Below are 26424 nucleotides of genomic sequence, written 5' to 3'. Positions count from 1 at the left end.
TTTTCTGTCTTATTTCACGGAGCCCCTCATTTCCCATTTTCTGATTCGCTACATGCTCAGCGAGGGCCTCTGTTCTGGCAGTCTTGGTGCCAAAGGGAGCTTAAGAGGGTTCAACGCTGGTCGACCACTCTCGACATGTCGTAGACACTCGAGTCACGGCCCGGGGGTTAAAAAGAAGGTCCCCTTCACCCCGAGTAGTCCGAGTGGCGCTGGCTACCACCCCCAAGTGCAGGAAACAAAAATACCTTAACATAAATACCCGAGAAAGTGCTGGGGAAACAGCCCCGCCGGTAGCGTAGTGGTTATCGCACCAGACCGGTATTCTGGAGGTCGTGGGTTCGGATCCCACCCGGCGGGCATTTTTTCACCACTTTCTTTTCGACTCAAAAAATTCTTCATCTCTTTCTATGACCCACCACAACCTCCCCTTTGCTTTCCGAGGTTTTCTTGACTGCCAACCCTTATTTTCTGTCTTATTTCACGGAGCCCCTCATTTCCCATTTTCTGATTCGCTACATGCTCAGCGAGGGCCTCTGTTCTGGCAGTCTTGGTGCCAAAGGGAGCTTAAGAGGGTTCAACGCTGGTCGACCACTCTCGACATGTCGTAGACACTCGAGTCACGGCCCAGGGGTTAAAAAGAAGGTCCCCTTCACCCCAAGTAGTCCGAGTGGCGCTGGCTACCACCCCCAAGTGCAGGAAACAAAAATACCTTAACATAAATACCCGAGAAAGTGCTGGGGAAACAGCCCCGCCGGTAGCGTAGTGGTTATCGCACCAGACCGGTATTCTGGAGGTCGTGGGTTCGGATCCCACCCGGCGGGCATTTTTTCACCACTTTCTTTTCGACTCAAAAAATTCTTCATCTCTTTCTATGACCCACCACAACCTCCCCTTTGCTTTCCGAGGTTTTCTTGACTGCCAACCCTTATTTTCTGTCTTATTTCACGGAGCCCCTCATTTCCCATTTTCTGATTCGCTACATGCTCAGCGAGGGCCTCTGTTCTGGCAGTCTTGGTGCCAAAGGGAGCTTAAGAGGGTTCAACGCTGGTCGACCACTCTCGACATGTCGTAGACACTCGAGTCACGGCCCGGGGGTTAAAAAGAAGGTCCCCTTCACCCCGAGTAGTCCGAGTGGCGCTGGCTACCACCCCCAAGTGCAGGAAACAAAAATACCTTAACATAAATACCCGAGAAAGTGCTGGGGAAACAGCCCCGCCGGTAGCGTAGTGGTTATCGCACCAGACCGGTATTCTGGAGGTCGTGGGTTCGGATCCCACCCGGCGGGCATTTTTTCACCACTTTCTTTTCGACTCAAAAAATTCTTCATCTCTTTCTATGACCCACCACAACCTCCCCTTTGCTTTCCGAGGTTTTCTTGACTGCCAACCCTTATTTTCTGTCTTATTTCACGGAGCCCCTCATTTCCCATTTTCTGATTCGCTACACGCTCAGCGAGGGCCTCTGTTCTGGCAGTCTTGGTGCCAAAGGGAGCTTAAGAGGGTTCAACGCTGGTCGACCACTCTCGACATGTCGTAGACACTCGAGTCACGGCCCGGGGGTTAAAAAGAAGGTCCCCTTCACCCCGAGTAGTCCGAGTGGCGCTGGCTACCACCCCCAAGTGCAGGAAACAAAAATACCTTAACATAAATACCCGAGAAAGTGCTGGGGAAACAGCCCCGCCGGTAGCGTAGTGGTTATCGCACCAGACCGGTATTCTGGAGGTCGTGGGTTCGGATCCCACCCGGCGGGCATTTTTTCACCACTTTCTTTTCGACTCAAAAAATTCTTCATCTCTTTCTATGACCCACCACAACCTCCCCTTTGCTTTCCGAGGTTTTCTTGACTGCCAACCCTTATTTTCTGTCTTATTTCACGGAGCCCCTCATTTCCCATTTTCTGATTCGCTACATGCTCAGCGAGGGCCTCTGTTCTGGCAGTCTTGGTGCCAAAGGGAGCTTAAGAGGGTTCAACGCTGGTCGACCACTCTCGACATGTCGTAGACACTCGAGTCACGGCCCGGGGGTTAAAAAGAAGGTCCCCTTCACCCCGAGTAGTCCGAGTGGCGCTGGCTACCACCCCCAAGTGCAGGAAACAAAAATACCTTAACATAAATACCCGAGAAAGTGCTGGGGAAACAGCCCCGCCGGTAGCGTAGTGGTTATCGCACCAGACCGGTATTCTGGAGGTCGTGGGTTCGGATCCCACCCGGCGGGCATTTTTTCACCACTTTCTTTTCGACTCAAAAAATTCTTCATCTTTTTCTATGACCCACCACAACCTCCCCTTTGCTTTCCGAGGTTTTCTTGACTGCCAACCCTTATTTTCTGTCTTATTTCACGGAGCCCCTCATTTCCCATTTTCTGATTCGCTACATGCTCAGCGAGGGCCTCTGTTCTGGCAGTCTTGGTGCCAAAGGGAGCTTAAGAGGGTTCAACGCTGGTCGACCACTCTCGACATGTCGTAGACACTCGAGTCACGGCCCGGGGGTTAAAAAGAAGGTCCCCTTCACCCCGAGTAGTCCGAGTGGCGCTGGCTACCACCCCCAAGTGCAGGAAACAAAAATACCTTAACATAAATACCCGAGAAAGTGCTGGGGAAACAGCCCCGCCGGTAGCGTAGTGGTTATCGCACCAGACCGGTATTCTGGAGGTCGTGGGTTCGGATCCCACCCGGCGGGCATTTTTTCACCACTTTCTTTTCGACTCAAAAAATTCTTCATCTCTTTCTATGACCCACCACAACCTCCCCTTTGCTTTCCGAGGTTTTCTTGACTGCCAACCCTTATTTTCTGTCTTATTTCACGGAGCCCCTCATTTCCCATTTTCTGATTCGCTACATGCTCAGCGAGGGCCTCTGTTCTGGCAGTCTTGGTGCCAAAGGGAGCTTAAGAGGGTTCAACGCTGGTCGACCACTCTCGACATGTCGTAGACACTCGAGTCACGGCCCGGGGGTTAAAAAGAAGGTCCCCTTCACCCCGAGTAGTCCGAGTGGCGCTGGCTACCACCCCCAAGTGCAGGAAACAAAAATACCTTAACATAAATACCCGAGAAAGTGCTGGGGAAACAGCCCCGCCGGTAGCGTAGTGGTTATCGCACCAGACCGGTATTCTGGAGGTCGTGGGTTCGGATCCCACCCGGCGGGCATTTTTTCACCACTTTCTTTTCGACTCAAAAAATTCTTCAGCTCTTTCTATGACCCACCACAACCTCCCCTTTGCTTTCCGAGGTTTTCTTGACTGCCAACCCTTATTTTCTATATATATATATATATATATATATATATATATATATATATATATAACGACTATTTTTTCTGAGACGATGGGCTAGCACCCTCTGAAATTAAACTGTTAGCTTACAACACGTACGTAACATCTGTTCTTGAGTGCGCGAACATTGTTTGGTTCCCGTACACAAAAAAAAACATATTTCGAAACTAGAAGGCGTGCAAAGAAATGCTGTCCGATTCATTTATAACAAGTTTAGGCAAACGGACTCACCTACCGAAATGCTTGAAAAAGCGGGCATGCTAACACTGCAAAAACGAGCAAGACTAGCACGCCTACGATTTATGTACCAGCTACGCCATAAGCAAACCAACATCGATGCCTCCAGATACATTACAGTTAAACAATCACGACCCACGCGTAAGCAGCACCCCGAAATACTGCAAGAATACGCATTCCGCACGGAATGTTTCAAACACTCATTCTTCCCAGCCACCACAAGGGAATGGAACGGCTTAGCAGCCATGATTACCAGCAGTAATTCCTTAAATATTTTTTCAACTCTTGTTGAAGCACATTTGCGTTCGGAACCCTAACGTTGCGCTATTGTAGTCATCTTTGCAAAATCGATTGTTTTTAGTCTTTGTTATTTTGACTCTTTCGCACTGTAATCATTTAGATGTAGTACAATTATTGTTAAAACGTTGTTGTTAGAACTTGGTTAGAACTTGTTTGAATTTGGTTGTTAAAAATCGTGAGAACTTGGTAACATCAATGTAACGCGTATCCTAAACGATGTATAACTTACGGATGTTTTTATTGTGTGCTTTTATTGTGTGTTTTCCGATGTCCTCCCTGCGAAAATCCCGACTAGAGATTGGAAGTATTTCTAAATAAATAAATAAATATATACGTGTTCTGTGAAGAACACAGAAGAAGATGACGAAGGAGCGCGTAAGCAAGCGGCTCGTGTGCTTGGTTTCGGTCCCCATATTGCTAACCACGAATTGGTGCTCTCTGTGTTTTTCACCTGGATAGATAGGCACCTCGAGCTATTATTACTTTACCCGAGCGTATTCGCGAAGACAACTTCCCTGTGTCCCTGTTTGACAGGACGCAACACTGGTGGTGGGTGCTATCGCTGCCCCGTACGCCCTCGGACGTAAGGCCCGAAAGACCTTCAGCCATCGACCCTCCGATGCATTGGTGTAACCGACGGAAACTCAGACTTGCTGCAGAACAGGGCCTCCTCTTGAAGTCTGCACTAAGGATCCACGACCCTCAGCCAGAGGTAAAGGCGGAGCCGATGCCTACGACGTTGACGTTTCAGCACCCCCGCGAGCCCATCCACTTCCACGCAGGGGCTTACGAACACGTTGAGGTCTCGCTTGACCAGTTCGACGTGTAGCTGCATTCCTCCCGTGAAGTGCTACCCGAAAGCTCCAACAAGTCTAATTTTGAGTTAAGAAGGGTGCAGAGAACACTGTTTGAGAATTAGGAAGCGAGCCTGCACACTCCGGAATGCTTTTGTCGGGAGGATCAGGCAAAATTCGCAAATTGCGGCCTCCATGAACAAGCACAGTGTCTGATGGAAGCACGCAGTCAGAAACATAACGTCAGCGTGGCTGTCTTCGAGGAGGACATAGCCCGTGGGTTCAGGCGAGACGATACAATGGCAGAAAGCGAAAAATTATGCAATATTATGAATGGTGTTAAAGAACACCTTTTCGCCGGTCTCGTCCGACATCTGCCACGTATGGTCAAAGAATTCATCACCGAAGCTACTGCCATTGAGAGAGCACTACAACAACGTTCCCCACTATACGACCGCATGGGCACCAAAGCATTGTCGAGTATATTTGCTGTCATGGCTACTGATTAGGACAACCGCCTGCGGGATCTCATCCCCATGGTATTGAGAGAAGAGCTCTTTAAGTGTGGCCTCACCCCGTCGGGACCCATGCATGCCTCCGTCGCCGACTTAGTGCTCGATGAAATATGGAACACAAGACGTTGGAAGCAGTTTTGCCTTACGTAGCGTTCGCGTATAATTCGGTACAACAAGAGACAACGCAAACGACGATACTTGCTGTTGTGTACGGTAGGAAAGCTTCCACAATTCTTGAAGCGATGCTGCTACCCAACACCCACGAGGACTAAGATGGCCTCCTTCACGAGTTTGGGCGCGCGCCGATGAAGAACGCGCAATGGCACGCCAGCGAAATCAAAAGCAACAGCGTGGTGATGCCGCTCGCAAAACTCCTAGCTACCGACATGCAACCTTCTCCCCTGTGGAGTTGATCTGGATGTGGACTCTTTTAGGCACCGGGGACTCTAAGAAAAAAAATTATTCAGTCTTACTTCGGCACGTACACGGTGTTACGACAGCATGGCGATGTTGCCGATGAAGTCACTCGAAGCAGGCCAAGCGCAGCAGGACGCTCCTGATTTTGCCCAGTAGTTGTGTATGTCGTCCGCATGAAACAATACTTTTCGCGATGATCAGACAATCCATCTAGCAGCGGAATACATTTGCCGCGCACAATGGTAGCACCGAGTCGATGCTTCTGAGGAGAGGGGGTAATGTCACGTGCCAAACTGCGGAATGGCCGCATTATCATTTTTGTCACTGCCCCGTTCTTGTATGCTCAAGGAAAAAAAAGTTCGATTTGGTTTGTTTTCATCAAGTAGGACGAACTTGCCAACGGCCATGCTATTCCCCTGCGTTTGTATGTGACTTGTGATGCGGCAGAGCACAGGACGACGAAAGAGCTCGTTAGCTAGCGGCTCGTGTGCTTTCTTGTCGGTTGCCATATTGCTAACCTTGATCTGGTGCTGTCTCTCTGTTTCACCTGGCAATTTATACACCTCGCCGAATAATTATTTTGCCCCTGCGTCTTCGCGAAGGCCACTTCCCTCTGTCTCTGTTTGACAGGACGCACCAATGTACATAGTGACTTAGCAACTGTAAAGACCGAACCGGACAGCTTGATCACTGGGTATTACGTCTACAGAAACATATGTTTACCATCGGCTATAGGTCGGGTGACTGCATAAATGCGCAGACTGTCTATTACGTGACCCTGTCGGGCCGCCTGATTCTACCACTCTCGCCGTTGTCGCTTGCGTCTCTGCATCAAGTGAGTTTCCCAACATCACTGAAGAGAGCTGTGTAATCCATGGCTCCATTCACATATTTAACGTCTGAGCTCTGCGCCGCCAGACCCTTCTGGAAACTTTTTACCCCTCGAAAATGTAGTATTATATCGCCATAACTTCCGTTGTGACCATGGTGACCTCCTCGGCATTTTCAGAGTCACTGCTTTGCATCGTCTTGTGCCATCTACACGACGTACCCATTGCAGGTAACCTCGGCATAACCCGAGCATGCGACAGAGAGTGCAGCGTCGTTTCTTCTTGCCAGGTGTTTACCAATCAGTACGCCTATATGTTGCATTGTGTCACAGCTGCCAGCGTCTGAAAAATCCTCCACTCTTCCTGAACAAGATCTTCAACCCGTTGGCATTCCCCACAAGCAGATGTTTCGGGAGTGTCTCGATTTACTTGGTCATTCCTAATGTCATTCCGAGAAACAATTAGGTCGAATATGCGACAGAATACACGACCTGGTACGCCATACCACGCGCCATTACAACAAGCTGCACTTCTGACGCCACTGACTATCTTCTTTACGACGTTATTCTGAACCACTGGGTTTCACGGCGCTGGGAGCGCATGACGCTGTCCCAGCCTAATGCTGACCGGGGCAAAAACTTTGTCAAAAGTTATCGGTAATATCCCCTGATATTGCTCAACAAAACACAAGCTTGCCACGGTCTGCCACTTTCTAAATAATGGAAAACCCAAGCGGCTTACCCGGCGCTGAAGAAAATGATGTCCTTGTACGTGAATTGGGACCGCCCAGATTGGGTCCTCGTATTACCATTTCTCACTTTCGGATACAACACCGCTTTCTCCCCATTTTGTGTACCATTTATATGGAAACCGCCTTTTTCTTTGGAGTAACTAAACTTTTCCTCGGCGGTAAATCACCCGCTGGCTGTGCGTCGGTCATCATCATCATCCTAGGAATTTACCGTACCATTGAAATGATCAGCCCGCTTGGGCAGGCGTAGCACAGGTCTTGCTTTCGTCATTCTTACGTTACATCAATCTCTGAATATCCTCGCGATTCTATCGTTTCGCTCAATGAAGGTCGTCACATGCCTCGCGACACTCTTGTTTCGTAGGTGTCCCGGCAGGACGAATGTCACCGGGCTGGCCAGGTTCCCTCGTCCTGCTCTGTCCCCTGCACTTCGTGCTAATCTCTACGAAAAACTGCTTCAGCGAATTATGGACTATACAACGTATTGCGCCACGTCACTGACGGGACGTATAAGAGCGTTCCTACCTTCTCTCCTGGAGCCTCGTCTGCTACGGTCCCGCCTACGAGTATTACCCCTTTCGACCACTTAACACAATATCCCATACCTCCAAACGGGCCTCCTTTGAAAGATTCGAGATGGTGCCTGTTTTACCGGGGGTTATGGTTCGGGGCAATTCCTGCTAGAGGCAAACTTATAATCGTTGCTATGGCACAGTTTTAAGGGGACAAGAACGTGGATGCACAATACCGAACTCTTGCTTCGGGTAACCCTAACGATTACCGGCTTATTCCGCCTTTTATATAGTTGCGAATATATGTGTGCTTGCGGCGTAACCTTAAATAGTGTACTAAAACAATGCAAGCAGTCAAATTGCGGAAGGAAAGAATAGAGGAAATGTTTGAAATTTTTAATTTAGTGGAATGGCTTTAGTGTTAATATACATTTACGTTAAGAAAGAAAGTATGGGTTAACGCACGTCTAGAGTAGGCAATCACAAAGAGCAATCCGATTGCAGGTACGATCTCTACAATTTCGGTTATCTGGGCTATGCTTTCGTCTCGACATTCACGGTATATATTATTATTATAATGTATTATTTGATTGACCGTGGCAGCCAGCGAGCTGCGCAGCTCAAGGTGTAGATGACGTTTTTCGGGCACTGAGCTGTGACTCTACCGTCAATAGCCTAAGAGGAGTCGACCTAACAAAAGCCCCGAATTTTGCGTTTGATATATTTGCTTCAACACCCGTTTGTGTTCCTGATCTAAGCTTTCAATTGGCGTTGCAGATATAAGATTTGTTTTTTTTTTTTTCATTTTGCAGGTAGGGAACCGAAAGTTGGCATCGACATTCGTTCAGTCACGGAAAGGGCCGAGCTGTGATGGCATTGTTGCTGGTAAAGCTTGCGACCGTGAAAATATGTAATACCAATAAAAATTTCACAACACCGTCATGCACTTCCGGTCGCGGAAAAAAGTTGACAGTTACTTTTTAGCTTCCGCTGTCCCAAATCCAGGCTTGAGATGGCGGGTCGTCGTTCCTGGTTGGTGGCTACGGCGTTTAGTTACGTATGCGTGGTACAGTTTTCTTTTGACCGCTAGCGGCTCCTAAAACACTTTTTACAATACGCTTACGCATGTCATTTAAACTAATTTCTGTATCTGAAGTAACAATTTTTGAACTGGTAATTGCTATTCTACTATAAGAGCTTTTGGGCAGTGTGTAAAGCTTTCTGTACGTGCAGTGTATGGATTTGTAAAGAAATTTTCTAGCATGAAACAAAACCTCGGTAATTTTTTCTGGGAATACGTCAGTACGGTTCCTACCTTTACGGTATATTTTTTGCTAAGAAATTTGCTAAAATATGTTGGGTATAGCTTGAAGAATATATTGTTTTTTTCAGTGGGATGACTTTGTGAGTAATGGCTAACATTCCTCGGCCACAACAATTCGTGGCATGGCAAATAACGAGTTGAAGCTAATTCCGCTTCCACGCTTTCTCAGCCATGTTTTCATATGAATGGGTTGAAAGACATACTCTTTGTGGCCACTGCATTTTATTAGAACTATACAATAGCACACCCAGCATCCACAATAAAGTGCCCAACTAATGGAAAGAGCCACATTACTACACAGAAAGCCAATTTAAAGTGAAAATATTCGTTTACAGTGCAGGTTACCTAAAAAAAGCAACATTGCGCAAATGCAAATTAAAGGAATATATTTCGGGTTATAATCTTCCGGATATAGTAATTACTTTTACTGAATAATATGAAAAAAGGTTGCTCTGCTCGGAACTTCATCTCTCTGCTACACATATATTATGACTGTGGTGATGCACTGTGGCGGAATGCGGTGGTGTGTGGTTGAACACAACCTAAGAAGGACGAGGAGTGTGCTACGGACGAAGAAGAAGAAAAGGACGACGTGCACTAAGCTTCTCGTGATTAGATAACAATTCCATTCATTTTAACCATCCTCTGTTGATTGGCCAAATCCCCTGATTTGGTATGTGCCATACCTAGAGGCGCAACAACCACAGCAACAGCAGCACTCGGGTTTTGCTGGTGGCTGGAATCACGTCCTGGGACGATTGCTGCGTGGTGTTCTGGGTTCCTGAATTCGGACTGCCAGAGCTTCCCTGTTCCCGTGCGGAGACCTGGGTCCGCGCCTAGCACCCGAGGCCAGACGTGTGGTCTACCCTGCAAATGCACCAGGCCGCACGTCGTCAAGCGACCCCCGCTCAACGTCCACGGGCCAGCGGTCACTCCTCGCGGCATAGACCCGAGGCCCCACTGCAAGCACACAAAGTTACACAAAGTTTGAGCGGGAGAGATTGTGCGCTCTGTACGCTTAACCTTCGGATACCCAACATTCCTTCATGCATTTTGCGTACATACCTGCATATAAAGAAAAAGCAATCGGAAATATTGTGGGGAAGTCTGACGCGTAAGTCAGATGTGACGTCAAGTTTTGAAAGCTCATTGATGGCACAGCGTGCTTTTCGACACCATGATGATGATCCTCAAAATATCTACCCTGGTTTTGTATGTCTATCGAAGAGTGCAAAAACTCAATTTTTAAGGAAACAAACGCAATGTCAAAAATTATATTGGGCATTGCCCTTGCGGATATCTAAGTATCAGCACTCACTCATGATGGCACAGCATCAAAATTGCGCAACTTTTGTTTTACAAGTGGCAATTTCGTATTTAGCAAACCTAAAAGCTGCAATGTAGATTGTCCTACTGGATAAACTGGGGTATTTGATTGCTGAATTTTATTCACACATATTTTCAAAGATCTGCGATTATCTACTCATCATAGAGTACAAGCATTGCCAATGCCTTCATTTTAAAAGTATAGGTGACACTGCTGCCGTTAGATAACTAATAAGCAATATAATATCAGCATGTCGTAGACGTTCAATTCACGGGCTCTGATGAAGAAATAAGGTACTCCTCACTTCAAAGATGTGGAGATCGGCCGGCTACCACCCATGAAAAGGAAAACAGGCAGGTACCAGAAAGCAATCATTCGAATGCACAAATATTGCACGGGAGTAGCCCACTTGCTCAATTATAGACTTGTTATTTCCGTGAGTTTTGACCGAATCTCACCGCTGCCAGTTCATTTCGATAATTTAAAAGGTTTCTGAATGCATTTCCCACACATCTTTGATAGACATGTTGAGCCAAAAGCCGGCGTGGCAAGAAGGTTTCAGCCGGAGACAATATACCGTAGCGCTACCTCGCGTATTGTTAAAAAATACTAGGGTCCCAAGGCAATGCTGCAATGATAGATTTGTGGTTACGAGCAGGAGTGAAAAGGCAGCTCGCTAAGGCTGCAATAGATAAAATTTTATTAAAGATTTCTCGCATTGAAATAGATATAGAAATTTATTTCAGACAACGAAGATACAAGTTGCCTGGGGGACCGGCGTAAAGGCCAAGAAGGCCTGACAAAGCGCCGATTCACCCGATTACAGGCTCAAATCACATAAACATAAATCACATAAGTATCATAAATTGCATAAAAATTTATTGACCCTATTTGTTAGCCGAAGTGCAGGCTTGATGAGTGGAGTCCTCACTCCAGGACTCCAATGGTGGACGCTATCCGGAAGGCCCGCTCGATGAGGCGTTGCGGGTCTTGCGGGGCCGTGCTGTACAGAACATCCTCCCAAGAAGAGAGGGCGGCGATGCGTATAGGGGTGATCCCGTGTGCTGGACGCGCACCTCACATACACAGTGGTAGAGGGTGAGAGTGGGGCTCTGGCATGCAGGGAGAAAGTTGCTAAACTAATGGGGGGGAAAGAAGGTGTGTTTGTGGTGTAAGTTAGGCAACGTGTGTGTCTGGAGCTGCCGCCACGACGTGGCATCCGCCCGTGACAGGGAGTGGTGGGGTGGAGGCAGTGTTCTTTTTGAGCGGTAGTAAGCGAGTGTGAGTGTATAGTTGAGAGGTTGGTGGGAGGGGATGATGGAAGCTGATGTCTTGGAGTCACCGTTAATCTGCATGGCCGCTTGCTCTGATGCCCGGTTGGTCATTTCTCGCTCGAGCGCGTGCGCTTGCTAGTTTCCATGATGGGGGGCATTTCCACGGGTCCAGACGATACGAATAAAGCGAAGCTTGGATGGGTGGGAGTGTCGTAGAAGGTTTTTTGGTTGGATGGCGAGGATTCCAGAATATTATGCACAGCAGGCGGCTTGCGACTCTGCTATAATTAACCGGGTATCGTCGTCGTCTGCTTCCGCGAAACGGGTGGTGGTGATGTGGGAAACAGCCAATGCTATGGCTGTTTCGTCGGCCACCCTGATAGAATCGGTGCGTACAGAGAAAGTGCTTCACACATTGCCAGCAACTGCAGAGACCACTGCCAATTTAGCGTTGGGGATGGCTGGGAAACTGGCTGCATTGATGTAAATCACATGTGGGTCATGGCCGCACTTGCATGCTAGCGCTTCGGTTTGGGTGCGGCGTCGGCCCTGGTTGGTCTCCGCTTGCATGTTCTTGGGGAGCGGGGAAACGTGTAAACATTTGCGAAGGACAGGGGCGAGAGCCACAGTGTTGGTGGGAGAGGTGACGACGGCGGGGGGTGTAGGGCGAGCCCGTGACGACCGGTGCGGGTGATGCTAACGCGGATAAGCTGACCAGCTCGATGTGCCTCAATAATTTCCTCTTTCATGTTGTGGACACCAAATTGAAAGAGACGTTGTGAATAAGTGTAGGGGGAAGTCCTAGGGTAGCTTTGATTCCCGTTAGGAAGGTTGTGTTGTGGCGGTGGAATTTGGAGCGCAGCCAATTATGGAAGGCGACGTGGCAGGCAAGACGGCTGATGAGTAGGGAACGAACTATGCGGAGGGTGTCTGTTTCCTTGAGGCCGGCGCGTCTTTTGGAGAGTAGGAGGAGATAGATTTTATAATCAGGAAGACTCTAGGTCAAGTGGGGGAAGCAGGAGTGGAGGGTGGGATGTTCGGACCATCGGACATCTTGAAAATAAACCGTTTAAGTTGAAGCTGGCTGGCTCCGTACGATGTGACGGATCATGTGCGTGATTTGCGTGATTTGGGTTTTGAGGAGGTGAACTGTGTGCTTTGCGGCGCCGTTAGACTCTAGATGGAGTCCTAGGACTCGGATTCGGATGACGCACGGGATGAAATTACTGGTACCGTAAACGGATATTTCTGGCTTGGTTACAGGTCGCATGCGGGGAGGCAACACAAGAAGACCGGACTCCTCCGCTCCGTGAGACAGGCCCCCCATAGAGGCATAGTTCAGAACTACATCTGCTGCCTCTTCTAGGGCGTCCTGTATTTGGCAGTCCGATCCGCGTGTTGCCCCCATGGTCACATCGTCCGCGTACAGCCCGTTTCGAAGCTCCAGAGTTGGATTGAGTAGAGGAGGCAGCAGCTATTGCCAGATTTAAGAGTATCGGGAATAGAACTAATCCCTGGGGCGTTCCTCTTCCAGTCAATAAAAAAGGCTAACCCTAAGGTGGCTGTCCAATCAGCCAGAAAGGCTCTGAAGCAATTGCTTGTGCGTTCTCCAGAATTGGATGATGCCAGGTTGTTAAGAATGAGGTCGTGTGCAACGTTATCAAACGCGCCTTTTAGTTGGAATGCCAGGACAGCGGGAGTTTCAGCTCTGTTTGATGATCCAGGATGTCATGCTTGAGTAGGAGGAGCACATCCTGTGTGGCCGGAAATTGTGTTGGAACCGAACCGAAAACCGAACATTGTGTCGGGGAAAATGTAGGTCACTTCGAGTTGTGCTTGCAGCCTAGCAGTAATTATAAGTTCTGTTCGAGAGTCTTACCCAGACACGAAGTAAGTGAGATGGGGCGGAGGTTGTCAAATGAGAGGGGTATGCCCGACTTGGGTATCAGTATGATGTCCACGTGCTTCCAGTCCTGTGGTAGAGTGCCCTTGCACCACGCATCATTGTAGTAAGTCGTCAACTGGGTTATGGCACTGTCGTCCAGGTTGCGAAGTAACTTATATTGGATGTCGTCCGCTCCAGGCGCAGTGTTTTTTCTAAGGTGTTGAGGGGCCGCTCTGACTTCCGCCTTTTTGATGTTGGCATCGAGCAGGACATTTGCGTCAGAGGTCTCTGGGAAAGGCCAATACTGGGGGTGGGGACTGACGCCGATATGGCGCTGTTTCAGAGTAGCGAGAAGGGTATCTTTGTCAACGTTTTTCTTGTGGAGTAAAGTACGGATGGCTTTCGTGGTTTCTGTTTTGGTCTTCTTTGGGTTGAGGAGACTTCGTAGCACCTACAATGTCTTTGCTGTTCCAAGGGAACGTTGTACCTGGTTACAGACATTTTGCCCGTTTGCCTTCAGCAGAGTAGCGTAGTCAACTCTGCAGCGTAGCGTTTGCCTTCGACGGTGAACAAGGCGAACCGTTTACGAAGATTCCGATTTTTTCTTTGCCCTTGCCATTGTTTGCCGAGGCTACGGCGGGCATCCCAAATTTTAAGAAGGTGGTTGTCCGCGTCTGGCTAGTGAGGAGTTGTTTGTACAGTTCTATTAGTGTCTGCGAGATCGCCTTGAATTCGTTTAATCTACTCTGGGAGGGAAGGAAGACGTTATTGCTGGGGGTCTGCAGTAATTGACGTAGGGTCAGTGTCGGGTGGGCTATCGCCAGTCGGCAGGGCACGAAGCTTGCAGAAGGCGACCCAGTCGGTGATTGCCACCGATCGGTTGCAAACCTTGGCGCTTAATTCCGCTAGCTCAGTGAACAGGGTGCAGTGATCATTTCCAAGTTACTCTCAAAGGTTTCACCGCCTGTGAATGTTAAGGCCTTTGGTTAGAGTGAGGTCCGTACATGTATCCGTGTTATGCTGTTACCTAGGCGAGCGGGCTGGCCAGTTTATGTCAGAACCGTAAGATGGCACCTACTATTTCAGGGATCGCTTTCGTCCCTTGGGATTTTCTGTCGTGTAGCTCCAACTACGGTTGGCCGGGTTGAGGTCGCCCAGTAATATTAGGAGCTGTTCGTCTGTTTTGCTATAGAGAGGGGGCTGTCGAATAGTTGGTCAAATGTGTCTCGGCTGAGCCTGGGGCGTACAATATGTTGGGGACGTATACACTTGCTTGCTTGTAGGTATTCGGGTTCAATTCTGGTAATACGTGCTGGTTGTGATGCGGATTTGTTGGAGACTGATCAATGACTACAACCCTCTTGCCAGCAATTGTTCTCACGAGAGGCGCCTGGTCGTCCTTTGTAGAGTTGGAGTACGGAGTATAGCCTTGTAGGGTGGGATAGCATCTGACTTTTCGAGCAGCAATTTCGTCTGGCGAACTTGAGTGCGTGAAAATATATTGCAAAATTTCCCCCTTCTTGCGGCGGTAGCCTCAACAAGTGAATTTTTGTGAATAGCCAAGTGAATAGCCCTCGCCCGCATACCAAGCAGCTACCCCACAATATATTCACTTATTCGGAGACGGCCATTCAAAACTTCATTCGTGATAGCGTTTCGGCTACAGCACTTAAGATTCTCCAGGATCCCATACTCAACCACTCGACATCGTCTGGACCCCGGCCCCCACTGGTGTGGGTGGCAACAAGGCGCCCCCACAACAGCACGAGAACTACCCAGTCTTGCTGGGCTCACTCCTGCTTTCTAACACAGTGCTCGGTTGGCCCGCGATCGTCTGCTCTCGTACCCAGATGCCACGGAGCATTATATCGTATCTCCCGCCGCTGTTTTCCCACTGCCCACACATTTCTTAGCTACGCTCGGAAGTGCCTATGCCCACGCCTTCAGATCAACTTCCTCGCCCGTCTATCCCTCCTCTACAAGACCTACTCCTCCGAGTTCCCTGCGACCAACTGTCCCCTCTGTGAGTCCCTGGACGCACTAAGCCACGGCATGTGGTCCAGTCCTCTTAACCCATTCCACCCCATCTCAAGCATCGAGCAGTGGGAGGACGCCCTCGGATGATCGCAACTGGGGGCGCAGCTACTGCTGGTTGACCGTGCCGCCACTGCTACCGCCAGGTCTCGGCCGCCATCCACCACGCCTTCCCGCCGAATTTGCTTAAAAAATAAAGTGATTTCTTTTTCTTTCTCTCTTCATCCGTCGGAGAGCCGGCTGTTGCACCTGACATGAATTTCCTAGCTTGCGCCTAAAAGCTCTTCATGAGTGGCCGGCCGGGATCATTTTGTCAGTTGGCTTAAACATATTTAACAAGCTGGAACGTGTAGCACGCGCTCGAACCGGCATCCTACCGTGGTCGCGAACTCGGCGTCTGCAGTGCGGGCTCTTCGGTGATGCCAATTTCTGGAGAGACCGTATGTTTACTGTCGAGTAGTACAGCGCGCGATAGATAACGTCAAAAACGCTTGGCAGAGTGTTCTAGAAGGGCAATTTGAATGATCCCGGGTGCTCGTCCCGAGGCGCAGGCTCACGTGCACTCGGTATTTTCTTTTCTTTTTTGAGTGCCCCTCACGTGGCGTAAGCCCACGCGTAAGCCTGGATGATGCCAGGCTCTGCTCACGTGATTCACGCTCACATGCACTTGTATTTTGTGCGCTCAGTACTTTCTTTTTTGTGAGCACCTTACGTGGCGGAAACAAACAAGAGTCTGTATGATGCCGTGCGCTCTTCACGAAATGCGCGCTTACGTGCGCCCGGCATTTTGTTGGTATTTTTACTCTTTTAATCAAGAGCTTAATAAAACGCGTGGTGGTGAAAAGATCCGAAATTTTAGTAAAAATATCAAAACGAATTTTATTGTCCTTCAATATTTTTCTGTAAAAAACGCTTTGCAATGTTTTGATAGCAAGTCTACCAAATCCCTGCCGAACATACGGCTTTAGGGCATGTATGATACCCTGTTTGAAAAAGGTATCGCTGAATATAAAAACCAGCAGACCTTCAAGGTTGGCCGGTACTTTAGGATTTTGTAACTTGAGAGCATTTATGATTCGTGGGAGTTAATTTTATTCCTCAGCTTTGCTATACCACTTCTGGAGCATGACAATTATACCACAACTATGGAAAGCTCATTGTCCTTTAAATTGTTTCGTGTGAGTGGTTAAGTTTTCTAACTGCGAACCACCGTTCAACTTGGTTTCAATATTAAAATATTTTGCGACTCATACTGGAGTGGTCACTTATTAAAGAGGTGAAGAAAACATTTTCCGGTAAGTGATGTCAAGACGGCATGCACTTCCTGCATTGGGCACAGCTATTTTATATGGCTTAGTAAAATTCTATGCTTCCCCCGAAATATAGGAGTGTACATGTGTGTTTCGCAAAAATCTGACACCTTTTGTTCTTTTGCGCCTTAATAGTCAGTAGGAAAATACAACATTCCTAATCATCATACACGCGTGTTTCAGAAATTCTAAAAGCAAAAGCAGCCGATAATAAAGCTAGCGCACTTCCCTGAAAAAAAAAAAAAAAAAACGTGTGGTGCAGTCGGGATCATTTGGAGGCTTAATAAGCTGCTGGGATGGGAAATGGACGTGCCTAGTATTGGTTTATTAAGTTTGAAGTTAGCGTTATGCGTTATATTTTCTTTTTATTCTTATATACACGTAATATTTTGAGATATTAAACGTACAACCTGCGCGCTTTTCATTTTCTTAAATTTCGCCCCATTTGTGTTTGCTGTCCTACTCCAAATTGCAATGCAAGATTTAGGCAGATATATCATTTTTGTTTTATTTTATTCAGTTAGATCTTTTGTAACAAACGGATTTTATTTAGGGCTCGAGGTTCGCGGCCAACAATGTTTTTTTTTTATTTGTATCAGAGCCATGAGCGCCGTCTGCTTTATTATACCCGCAATACCCAATGTGGGGCATGAATTCCCCAAGCCTGGGTGAACTCACTTTCCCATAATGATGTTTCTCTCTCTCTCTCTCCCGTTGTCTTGATAAAAACCACATAAAATACAAAAAATCTGTACTAATGCTACGGTTCGAATCTTTGAAAAGTTCACTTTTGGACATGTTGTTTTGAGACCGCAAAATAACGCCGCTGCTATAAAGCCAGGTCATATGAACCAATCCAATCCACTGGTCATAAAGGTACGAGCAACGAGTAATTTTCATGCTTGTTCTGCGCAGGACAGATTAAGGGTGTAGCAGGGAGACAGCCTCGAATTTTATTCAAATGCTTCCTGTTCCTACTGTGAATGAATGAAGACTGTGTGCAGCAGAGTGAATTGTGCTGGGACCTCAATCCGTCAGCAAAAGCGCCGCGATTCTAAAGCGTGACGAGAGTTGTCACCGATGCAATGCTATTTAGACCGTTGGTGTTGCGACCTTCTCATCGCCTTCACCTCGTGAGTATTGTGCATCTCAACGTCACAAGTAATGAAATATCACGCTTTATTTGTTTAGCCACCATATCTGTGAAAGCCACATAGGTTCTACTTTGTTGCTGGCGTTGTGTGAAATAAAGCGGTGTCGTTACAGACGGGACAGAGAAATAAGTATATAAACACTTGCGCTTTGTTACTTCATTTCCCACCCCGTTCGCTCCGTTGGCTTCCGCCGTCTCTCTAAATTATGTAGCAACTAGCCGAAGTTAAAACTCTTGTGAAGCACGCCTCAACAAAAACGGTTGTTGGCGACGCGATCGTAAATGGATTAATAGCGCACGTAGACGAGGACATAGCATGAAGAGAAGAGAGGGCAAAGTGCTGAAGTATAGCTGAATTTTATTCAGACAAGAAAGACATAAACCAGGCAACATCCGATAGGAATGGCCACACGATCTGACGTAAGCATCACCTCGCGCACTGCAGCTACACCCGTTGCTGCTAATGGCGACGCAATGCTGATTTGTCCATATTCTTTAGCGAAGCCCCGTTTCCCAATCGGGCGTAAAGTCGCAACGCCTTAGAAGGTTCTTTGGGATTTGTTTGTGCTCGCAGCATAGAAGGTGCCTTTTGTACCGTCAGTAAAAAAACGGAACGAGAAAATGTTCACCAGACGGGGAAACCCTCATGCGTGGCAGTAATGTAATGAACACGAGTGGCAGGCATTTCTATTTTACATCCTGTGTGTATATATTTCTGCGATTTGGGTGGAGAAACTGTAGAATGACAAAATTTGTGTGATGGTACTCAGCACACAAAGAAACGGAAGCGCCCAAACACTCAGGGCGCAATGGAACGGAAGATGATAGGAGTAACAATAGGCGACAAAAAGAGAGCGGAGTGGATCAGGGAACGAACACGTATTAAGGACACATTAGTAGAAATTAGGCAGAAGAAATGGACGTGGGCAGGCATGTATTGCGAAGGCAAGGTAGCCGTTGGTCGTTAAGGGTAACAGAGTGGATCCATAGAGAAGGCAAGCGTGGCAGGGGGCGGTAGAAATTAAGTTACATTGGGAGATGATATCAAGAAGCTTTCGCTGAAAAATTGGTCGCAGTTAGCGCAGGACCGGGGTAATTGACGATCAATAGGAGAGGCCTTTGTGTTGCAGTGGGCGTAGATTGGCTGGTGATGATGATGACTGACCTTCAGTTCTTCCGCATTTTAAGCATAAGCAGCCTAAAAGAACGCAATTGGGACATTTCTATTCTTGGCACACCGATCTCCTGAATATAGCAACGTTGTTGTCACACAAGGGGGTGCCTCTTATATGTCTAGCGCTGAAGTGCAAATGCAACACCAAACTTGTAACAAGATTGACTGCCAACTTTCACTTGGGGAAGACCTACCCCGAATAGCATGGCATACAGTCAAGTCATTCCAGCTATGCGACAAACACTGCCTTCTGTATGAACTAAAATGACCCAGTGTCAATTGCAGATTGCGTTTATCATGTTTTACTGGACGTGCATCTCCTTTGCATCCTGATTATTTCGTCTACTAGTCATGTTGTTTGCCTAAGTGCCACCAAAGCCCTTATATTTTGCATGTGCTTCATTGCTGAGACAAAGATTTAACTTGTTTTTCCTATTTAGCTGTTGGTGCAAGCCAATTCCACCTCAAGCCCCACCCGGCACTGCATTGTAGAAATTGTGCGGTAGGCATTCTTATGTGGCCTCATTAACTGTGAGTTGATTGAATGTGGCATTGCAAAAATATTCATCTTGCTTTGTATCAGGTTATTATTTGTGTAGGACTAGCCAAGAGAGAGAATGGTTTAATGATACTGACGAGGTTTGTCCAGCAAAAAGCCTGACATGCTACGTCAGGTGAAAAATGAAACGATTGAGAAAAAAAGAAAAAAAGAAAAATAAAAGCAAGAAGGGGAGATAGAAAGAAGAAAAAATCAGAAAAAGAAAAAGGATGGTGACAATTGGTGTCGCAAGCAAGTTCAGGAGTTTGGTAATAAAAGAAAATGTTGAACTATACTCGAGGAAATGTTCGCTTCAAGTTGACAGAGTTCTGAGATCACGGAGTAGTCTCACGGGAACGCGGAACATTCAGCGTTACCATCGCAGCCATGATGAAGACATAAACACGCGAAATGTTCACTTTACATTCAACAGAGTTTAAGAGTTTTAAGATGAGGAGCGTTTTTCTATATCACACGTATCACCGATGTTCACTACTGTTAAAGAGTGTTGACGAGACCTGAACTACGGAGGAAGCTGAGAAAGGCTTTCGTCACACGTGAAGCAATTTTAGCAGATGACCAGGGGCCAAGCACATCATGCAGCGTAAGAAGTGATGTGTGTAGATTGCCCAAAGTTACTGTCAAGGATAGTCGGGGAGTATCGTATCGTCTACACACACAGGTGACATGGTGGACGTCTTCTGGACAATGGCAGTCTTCGCACAAGGGTTGGCTGGTCTGCTGAAGCTTAAAACGGAAAAGGCGTGTGTAGGCAACGTTCAAACGTATGCGGTGTATTACAGCTGCGTCGCGCTTGTTGAGGCCAGGCGGTAACTGGGAAGGACATTCTGGGTCAAGGGAGTAGAGTGGTGCATAGCGGCGTAATGGAGCAGCCCATATGGAAAGCTGTACCTGCCGCAAAACATATGAAGCCAGTGCGGCCGTATATTTCCTGGAGAATGGTGCGGCCGCAATAGGAACCTCGTGATTGTGAGCATGGGAAGCTGTAGCGTCTGCTGTTGAATTGCCTGATACTCCGCATTGAGCCGGAATCCACTGGAGTTCAATGAGGTGGTGAGCACTGACGGCTTGGTAGTGTAAAACGTGATTGTCCCAGCGTAGCTGTTGATTAGGAAACGACTGAAGGCATTGAAGGGCAGCGTGGGAATCTGTAAAAATTGCCCATTGACTGGCTGGCTGGGTGGTGATGTATTGAAGAGCCGCACGTATCGCGGCGAGCTCAGTCGCTGTAGATGATGTCCTGTGGCTGTGTTTTTTGGAGATAGTGGTTTGCGACGCCGGAATATAAGCAGCAATCGTTGACTGAGCCATCAGTATATATGTGGGTATGGCAGGCGTATTTGCTGTGTAGCAGTTGCAGAGTAAAAACATAAGAGCTTGAGCGGCAAAATCTGCTCTTCGCCTGATTCCTGGCACGGTTGTGTGAATACTCATGGGTGGGAACAATCATAGCGGGTAGGAAGGCAGAGATGGCGCCTGGTATTGTTGCGGCAAGAGGTCTTCCAGATCTGGAGTATAGGTCTCAGCCAATGGGTGGTTTGGTTGTCTTGTCAGAAACTGTAAACCCGCATGAAGCAGTTCCTGTTTACGCAGTGCCATCGGCATCAAACGCCGACATTCAATGATAGTCCCCACAGTGGATGTCGTTTTTGGTGCGCCAATACACACACTCAGTATGCGGGCCTGCATGCTTTGTAAAGCCTTTAGATTTCCTTATGAAAGGGGAAACAAGGCAGGCAGGCTGTAGCGTAGTAGCCCTTCGCAGAGTGCGTCGTATAGACGAAGATGCGAGTGTACTGTGCAGCCGCCAGAGTTGCTAGAAAGCATTCCGAATATGTTGAAAAATGATGTGAACTTTTCCTTAAAACTTCGAATGTGTCGTCTCCTTGTCAATAATATGTCAAATGTAACGCCCAGAAATTGGTGATTTGCGACGTACGGTATTGGGATTCCCATTACAGTGAGCTCATACCGTGTAACGTCTCGCTTCGTGAAAACGATTGCCTCTGATTTCGTAACTGAGATTTCGAGACATCGCGCCGCAAGGAACGCTGAGATGGAATCTATTCCCCGCTGAAGCCTCGCACGGAGCACACGCCGATTGCGCCCGGAGCACCATATGCAATTGCGATCTGCGTATAGGAAAATTGCGACAGGTCGTGGCAAACACTTTTCGATTCCGATGAGGGAGATATTAAAAAGTGCTGGACTCAATACTCCACCTTGCGAAACGCCACGAGTTAGGCTGTGCTTTTGTGTGTTCCGTCAGGGGTGGTCATAAACAGGGTTCTGCCGCTGAGATAATTCGACAGCCAGTCATGCATACGGCCTCCAATACCTAACAAACTCATTTGAAAGTGGATAGCGTCATGCGTGACTGAGTCATGCGCAGCCTTGACGTCCAAAAACACCGCTATGACGGTGCTACGCTGTGCTTTTTCGCGCTTGACACAATTTGCAAGGGCGAAAACATTATCGATACTGCTCCTGCCCTTTCGGAAGCCAGACATCTGTGGCGAGTAAACATTTCTGTTGGTGTGGTCCCAATCCAATCGAAGCAGCACCATTTTTTCCATGAGCTTGCCTACACAGCTCAAAAGTGCAATATGTCGGTACGACTGAAGGTCTGTTGGATCTTTGCCTGGTTTTAATATTGGCACAATGCGAGGAGTCTTAGAGGTGGGCTGAAGGCGACCAGTCATCCAGGATTGGTTGAAAATGTCCAGGAGAAATCTCTTCCTGGCATCCCCTAGATGAGCGAGTACAGTGTAGGTGATGCCATCTGACCCTGGGGAAGGAGACTTGTTAACCGGTGATAAAGCCATGGCGCGTTCCGACAGGGTGAATGGGTTATCAACAAGAGAAATTTTATCGGATGGGCGTCCAATATTAGGGAGCGTAAGTATCGTAGGTGACGTTGATGCAGCCGCAACTTTTCTACAGAACATCTCTGCCACGTCTAAGATTGTGAGCTCATTGCGCAGTGAAATCGAATTAAATGCGTGGAGACACGTAGGTGTAGAGCGAAGACTTCTGACCAGACTTCATATTCTGGTAAGCGGCTTCCTAGGGTCCAAGGATGAGCAGAAGGATGTCCGCTCACGCTTAGCGCTTAGCGCCACATGTGCAAATTAGCACATGTGGCGCTGAATGCGCTTCTGCAGGCGTCTGGATGCTCGAATGTCCTCAGGTGACAAAGTTTTGCGCGCTCTTCTTTCTGCTCGCCGGCGTATGGCACGAAGCCTTTCAAACTCTGCGTTGGCGACATTGTATGACTTGGGTAATATTAAAGTCTTCGTGCTCGTTTTGCGCGCCCTAGCCATCGTGCTTACCAAGTCATCGTAGCACAACACTGAACCAAGGCCCTCTTATACTGCTGCGGCGAAAACATCCTAGTTGGAGAATCGGACCTGATGTTTTGGATGACCTCCTGGAACACAATGGAGTGTTATGTAAGTAGGCAGGTGGTCGCTGCCATGGGATTGAATGTCCACAGACCAGCTTATTTTGGAAAGCAGTACATAGGAAACTACAGTGATGTCGAGAGCACTTGAAAGTCCTTTGCGGAAAAAAGTTGGTTCCCCAGTAATAAGTACAGCCTTCCTGTGCTGGTAAGCAACATCTAATAAGCGCTGTGCTTCGATTGTTGTTTAACGGTTGCCCCATGACGGGTGATGCGCATTGAAATCACCAGTGAGTATATGCGGAGGCGGCGTGGCACGAAGGATACCCTCCAAACGGTCGCTATCTAACTCCTTTAGGTGTGGTATATAGGCGGCAATGACTGTGAAAGACAGGCGTTCGATTTGCACAGTGGCTGCTATGTATTCTTTTGCCAAACTTGGCGTCACATTATGGTGTATCATGGTAAGGTCACTTCTCAGAGCTAGGTGTACTCTGGTTGATGGCCAATCAGTTTTGGAACGGAACACTGTCTATCCTGAAAGTCGTACATCTTGAGATAGGCGTGATTCCGAGATTGCTATAACAGGGAAGTGATGCCTGTCGGCAAATCTGCGGAAATCTACCAGATGTGAATGCAGGCCACCCGCGTTCCACGGAAAAATTGTGGCTGTATTGCGAATTTGTTGCATTTTAGGAATACTTGCTGGAGTTGTAACCCCTACAGCCATTGAGTGAAGAAGCGAACTGCACAGTCGATAAGTGTCATTATTGCGGCAGCTTCCGGCGAAGAAAACGAAGCCAGGAATGTACGCATGGCCTCCGCAACAAAGTGAATTATGGAGCTTAGTTTCCCGACCCCTTGTTGATTGGAGGTTTCTGAGAGACTTTTAAGGTTCATACGAGCTGTCGATTTTGAAAGTCCGGCTTCAGTAGTCTGTCCGGCAGTGTGAACAGTGGTTAACTTTGCTGTTGGCGAGGGTAGAGCTCCCGCTGGTGTTGGAACCCGGTATACAACTGGTGATATATGCGAAGTTGTGTCAGGCGGTGCAGCTATACTGGCGGCTTCAAAAGGAGGCTGTGGTGCTGGAGCTCCGGTATGAAGTTTCTCCGACTTCGCGCACTCACGGACAGGTAAAGGTGGAAAATCCTTGTCCATATCAACGAAATGTATCCCTCGGGCGTTTCCACATTCCAATTTGGAGTATGTTTTGCTATTGTGCTCCAGCGGTGTTGCACAATTGCCTTGGCTAACTTGTAATCAGTTTTATTGGTCGTTTTCACCCTTGTGATAGCATTTTCCTTACGGCGAACCTGACGGATAAAGACGTTGACTCGTGCTGCTTAGCACAGTTGGCACACCGAGGATCATTAACGCTGCAGGTGGAGCGATCATGATTTTCCGCAAATCGGGCGCAGCGCATGGTAAATGTGCATGCCGCAGCCACATGGCCGAAACGTTGACATTTGGTGCATTTTCTGGGCGATTCACTGTATTCAAAGACGCGGTACCGTGTGTAGCCTATAATAACGTGCTCCGGCGTAGATTCAGTATCGAAAATAATAAACACGCTTTGTAATTTTTGTCCTTATTTTCGGATGGAACGAATAGCACCCCTCTGACGCAAAGCGTCAGTGATGTCCGAGTGTGATAAATCTGTGACCACACCCCTAATCACACCAATACCACAGTTTCTGGGGTGGGGCTGATAAGCATTAACTGGGATCTTTGCTATAGTAGTAATCTTCAACAGACGCTCCGTGAAAACACTATTGCGCGTATCAACAGCTAGTAGGTTCAATCTGTAGTTTGGTCGTACTTAGAGTACTTCACCAGGAGTCATGGACTCCAAAGGGCTTTTCACAGCAAGAGGATTGAAATGGGTGATAAGCTTTGAGGGGTCTGTGGGTTTTATAATCACAACCAGACCACCTCTGGTTACATATTTACATGAGATACGTGATTTTCGGTGACTTGCTGACACTGTGAGGAGTCGTCACGGCGCTTATTCGGGAGTGGACAGAGTTTGTCAGATTTTTCAGAGTCCGAGATCATGGCCCTATTTACCGGTGGAAAAGCGGCACATCATGCTTCTGGTAGCTGCGGGTTTGCAGCAGGTCACGTTTGATTCGAAGATGCGGAATAGCAAGTGAGCTTACTTGACAAGGAGGTAGTGGTAGCCCACTGGATTCAGAAGCTCGGCTGATAGATGCGTAGGCACCCGTCTGCACTGGAAGAGGTGGTAGCAGTGAAGCGGCAGCCACTGCGGGCTGGTGGTCAACTGCGGGCTGGTGGTGATTGTGAGGCGGGCTAGGCAGCACGCCTGCTGGCGGCACGCCTGCCGCGGGCAGCATAAGCGATGCTCACAGTGCCGTCACAGCGGGTTTACATCTTGAAAGATAGCTTCGAGTCTTTAAATCAGAGAGACAACAAAAGAGGCCGTAGTAGCCAAAGTGAGTGGGGGATGTAATATTTTATTTTCATTCCCATCTGGTTTTTAAGCAATGCCGCCGACACCACAGTCACATTGCCGTTGTTTAAACGTAAATCCCTCTGGAAGAACATAAGCAAAATGCCCATAAATAATTAAAGCCTGCCCAAACAACTTACTACAATCGAAGTGTAACCTAGGCCATTCTAATACAGTGGTCACTAGAAATTGGACGTAGAGTTTAAATTAAGAGAAGACTTTGTTTAAATGTGATTGTGCAGTAAAAAGTTCTTGCACCACTTTGATGCTTACTGCTGTACAACGTATACTTCAACTCAAAATGTAGGCCTAACCGGACAAGCGAACAGCACAACAGGACGAGTTTTTCAGTGAGTTGCTTTATGTAGGTTTAATCCCAACTAGCCCACCTCGCCATTCTGCTGCAGGATGTAAACGTCCATGGCAGTGACCCTGCCCGGGTTTGTGAATGTTACCTTTAGCTACATTTTGTGGGCAGGGCTTCATCCGTGTATATATTGTCACTTCAATCAACCAAACGGTTAGGATAGACCCAGAAAAATATTTCGCAAGTTCAGATGGGACCTGTAGTTGGGCTAAAATGTCCTCAGAGTCCCCATTCACAAAATATGGTTCTATAAATAGTGGTACCTCACATTAGCAGTCATAGATAGTTTTAAGGTTGCCTTATAGTGACAATGCTGACATTAAATCATATCCACTCCACTCTCTTCCTGTTTGTTAATGTTACACCCCTTTTCTAGCGTTCTATCGGCTGCTAAGTCGTGCTTGAATTAAGTTAGACCATTTTAGTAAGCCTGGAAGTTTCTCCCCTGTAGGTGAGTATGGTAAGATGCAGCTGTCATACACTGCCTTTTTCAGGGACAATGGTAGTCGGCCATTCTGTA

The 26424-nt window shown here is 47.7% G+C and overlaps 7 non-coding genes across 7 annotated transcripts; all 7 read left to right on the top strand.

Annotated features, from left to right (window-relative positions):
* The first annotated feature begins 284 nt into the window (after positions 1 to 284).
* Positions 285 to 357, top strand: Trnat-ggu (transfer RNA threonine (anticodon GGU)). Its single transcript has one exon. It is a non-coding gene; the product is annotated as a tRNA-Thr (tRNA).
* A 391-nt stretch (positions 358 to 748) lies between these two features.
* Positions 749 to 821, top strand: Trnat-ggu (transfer RNA threonine (anticodon GGU)). The gene has a single exon. It is a non-coding gene; the product is annotated as a tRNA-Thr (tRNA).
* A 391-nt stretch (positions 822 to 1212) lies between these two features.
* Trnat-ggu (transfer RNA threonine (anticodon GGU)) lies at positions 1213 to 1285 on the top strand. The gene has a single exon. It is a non-coding gene; the product is annotated as a tRNA-Thr (tRNA).
* A 391-nt stretch (positions 1286 to 1676) lies between these two features.
* On the top strand, positions 1677 to 1749 carry Trnat-ggu (transfer RNA threonine (anticodon GGU)). The gene has a single exon. It is a non-coding gene; the product is annotated as a tRNA-Thr (tRNA).
* A 391-nt stretch (positions 1750 to 2140) lies between these two features.
* On the top strand, positions 2141 to 2213 carry Trnat-ggu (transfer RNA threonine (anticodon GGU)). Its single transcript has one exon. It is a non-coding gene; the product is annotated as a tRNA-Thr (tRNA).
* A 391-nt stretch (positions 2214 to 2604) lies between these two features.
* Positions 2605 to 2677, top strand: Trnat-ggu (transfer RNA threonine (anticodon GGU)). The gene has a single exon. It is a non-coding gene; the product is annotated as a tRNA-Thr (tRNA).
* Positions 2678 to 3068: 391 nt separating this feature from the next.
* Trnat-ggu (transfer RNA threonine (anticodon GGU)) lies at positions 3069 to 3141 on the top strand. The gene has a single exon. It is a non-coding gene; the product is annotated as a tRNA-Thr (tRNA).
* Positions 3142 to 26424: the final 23283 nt, after the last annotated feature.

The sequence above is a fragment of the Haemaphysalis longicornis genome, unplaced genomic scaffold (assembly GCF_048455015.1).
Source record: "Haemaphysalis longicornis isolate Haplotype H1 unplaced genomic scaffold, Haemaphysalis longicornis Haplotype H1 scaffold_8, whole genome shotgun sequence".
NCBI classification, from domain to species: domain Eukaryota; kingdom Metazoa; phylum Arthropoda; class Arachnida; order Ixodida; family Ixodidae; genus Haemaphysalis; species Haemaphysalis longicornis.
The sequence above is the reverse complement of the archived record's forward strand: the minus strand, read 5'-3'. Positions and strand labels throughout refer to the sequence as shown.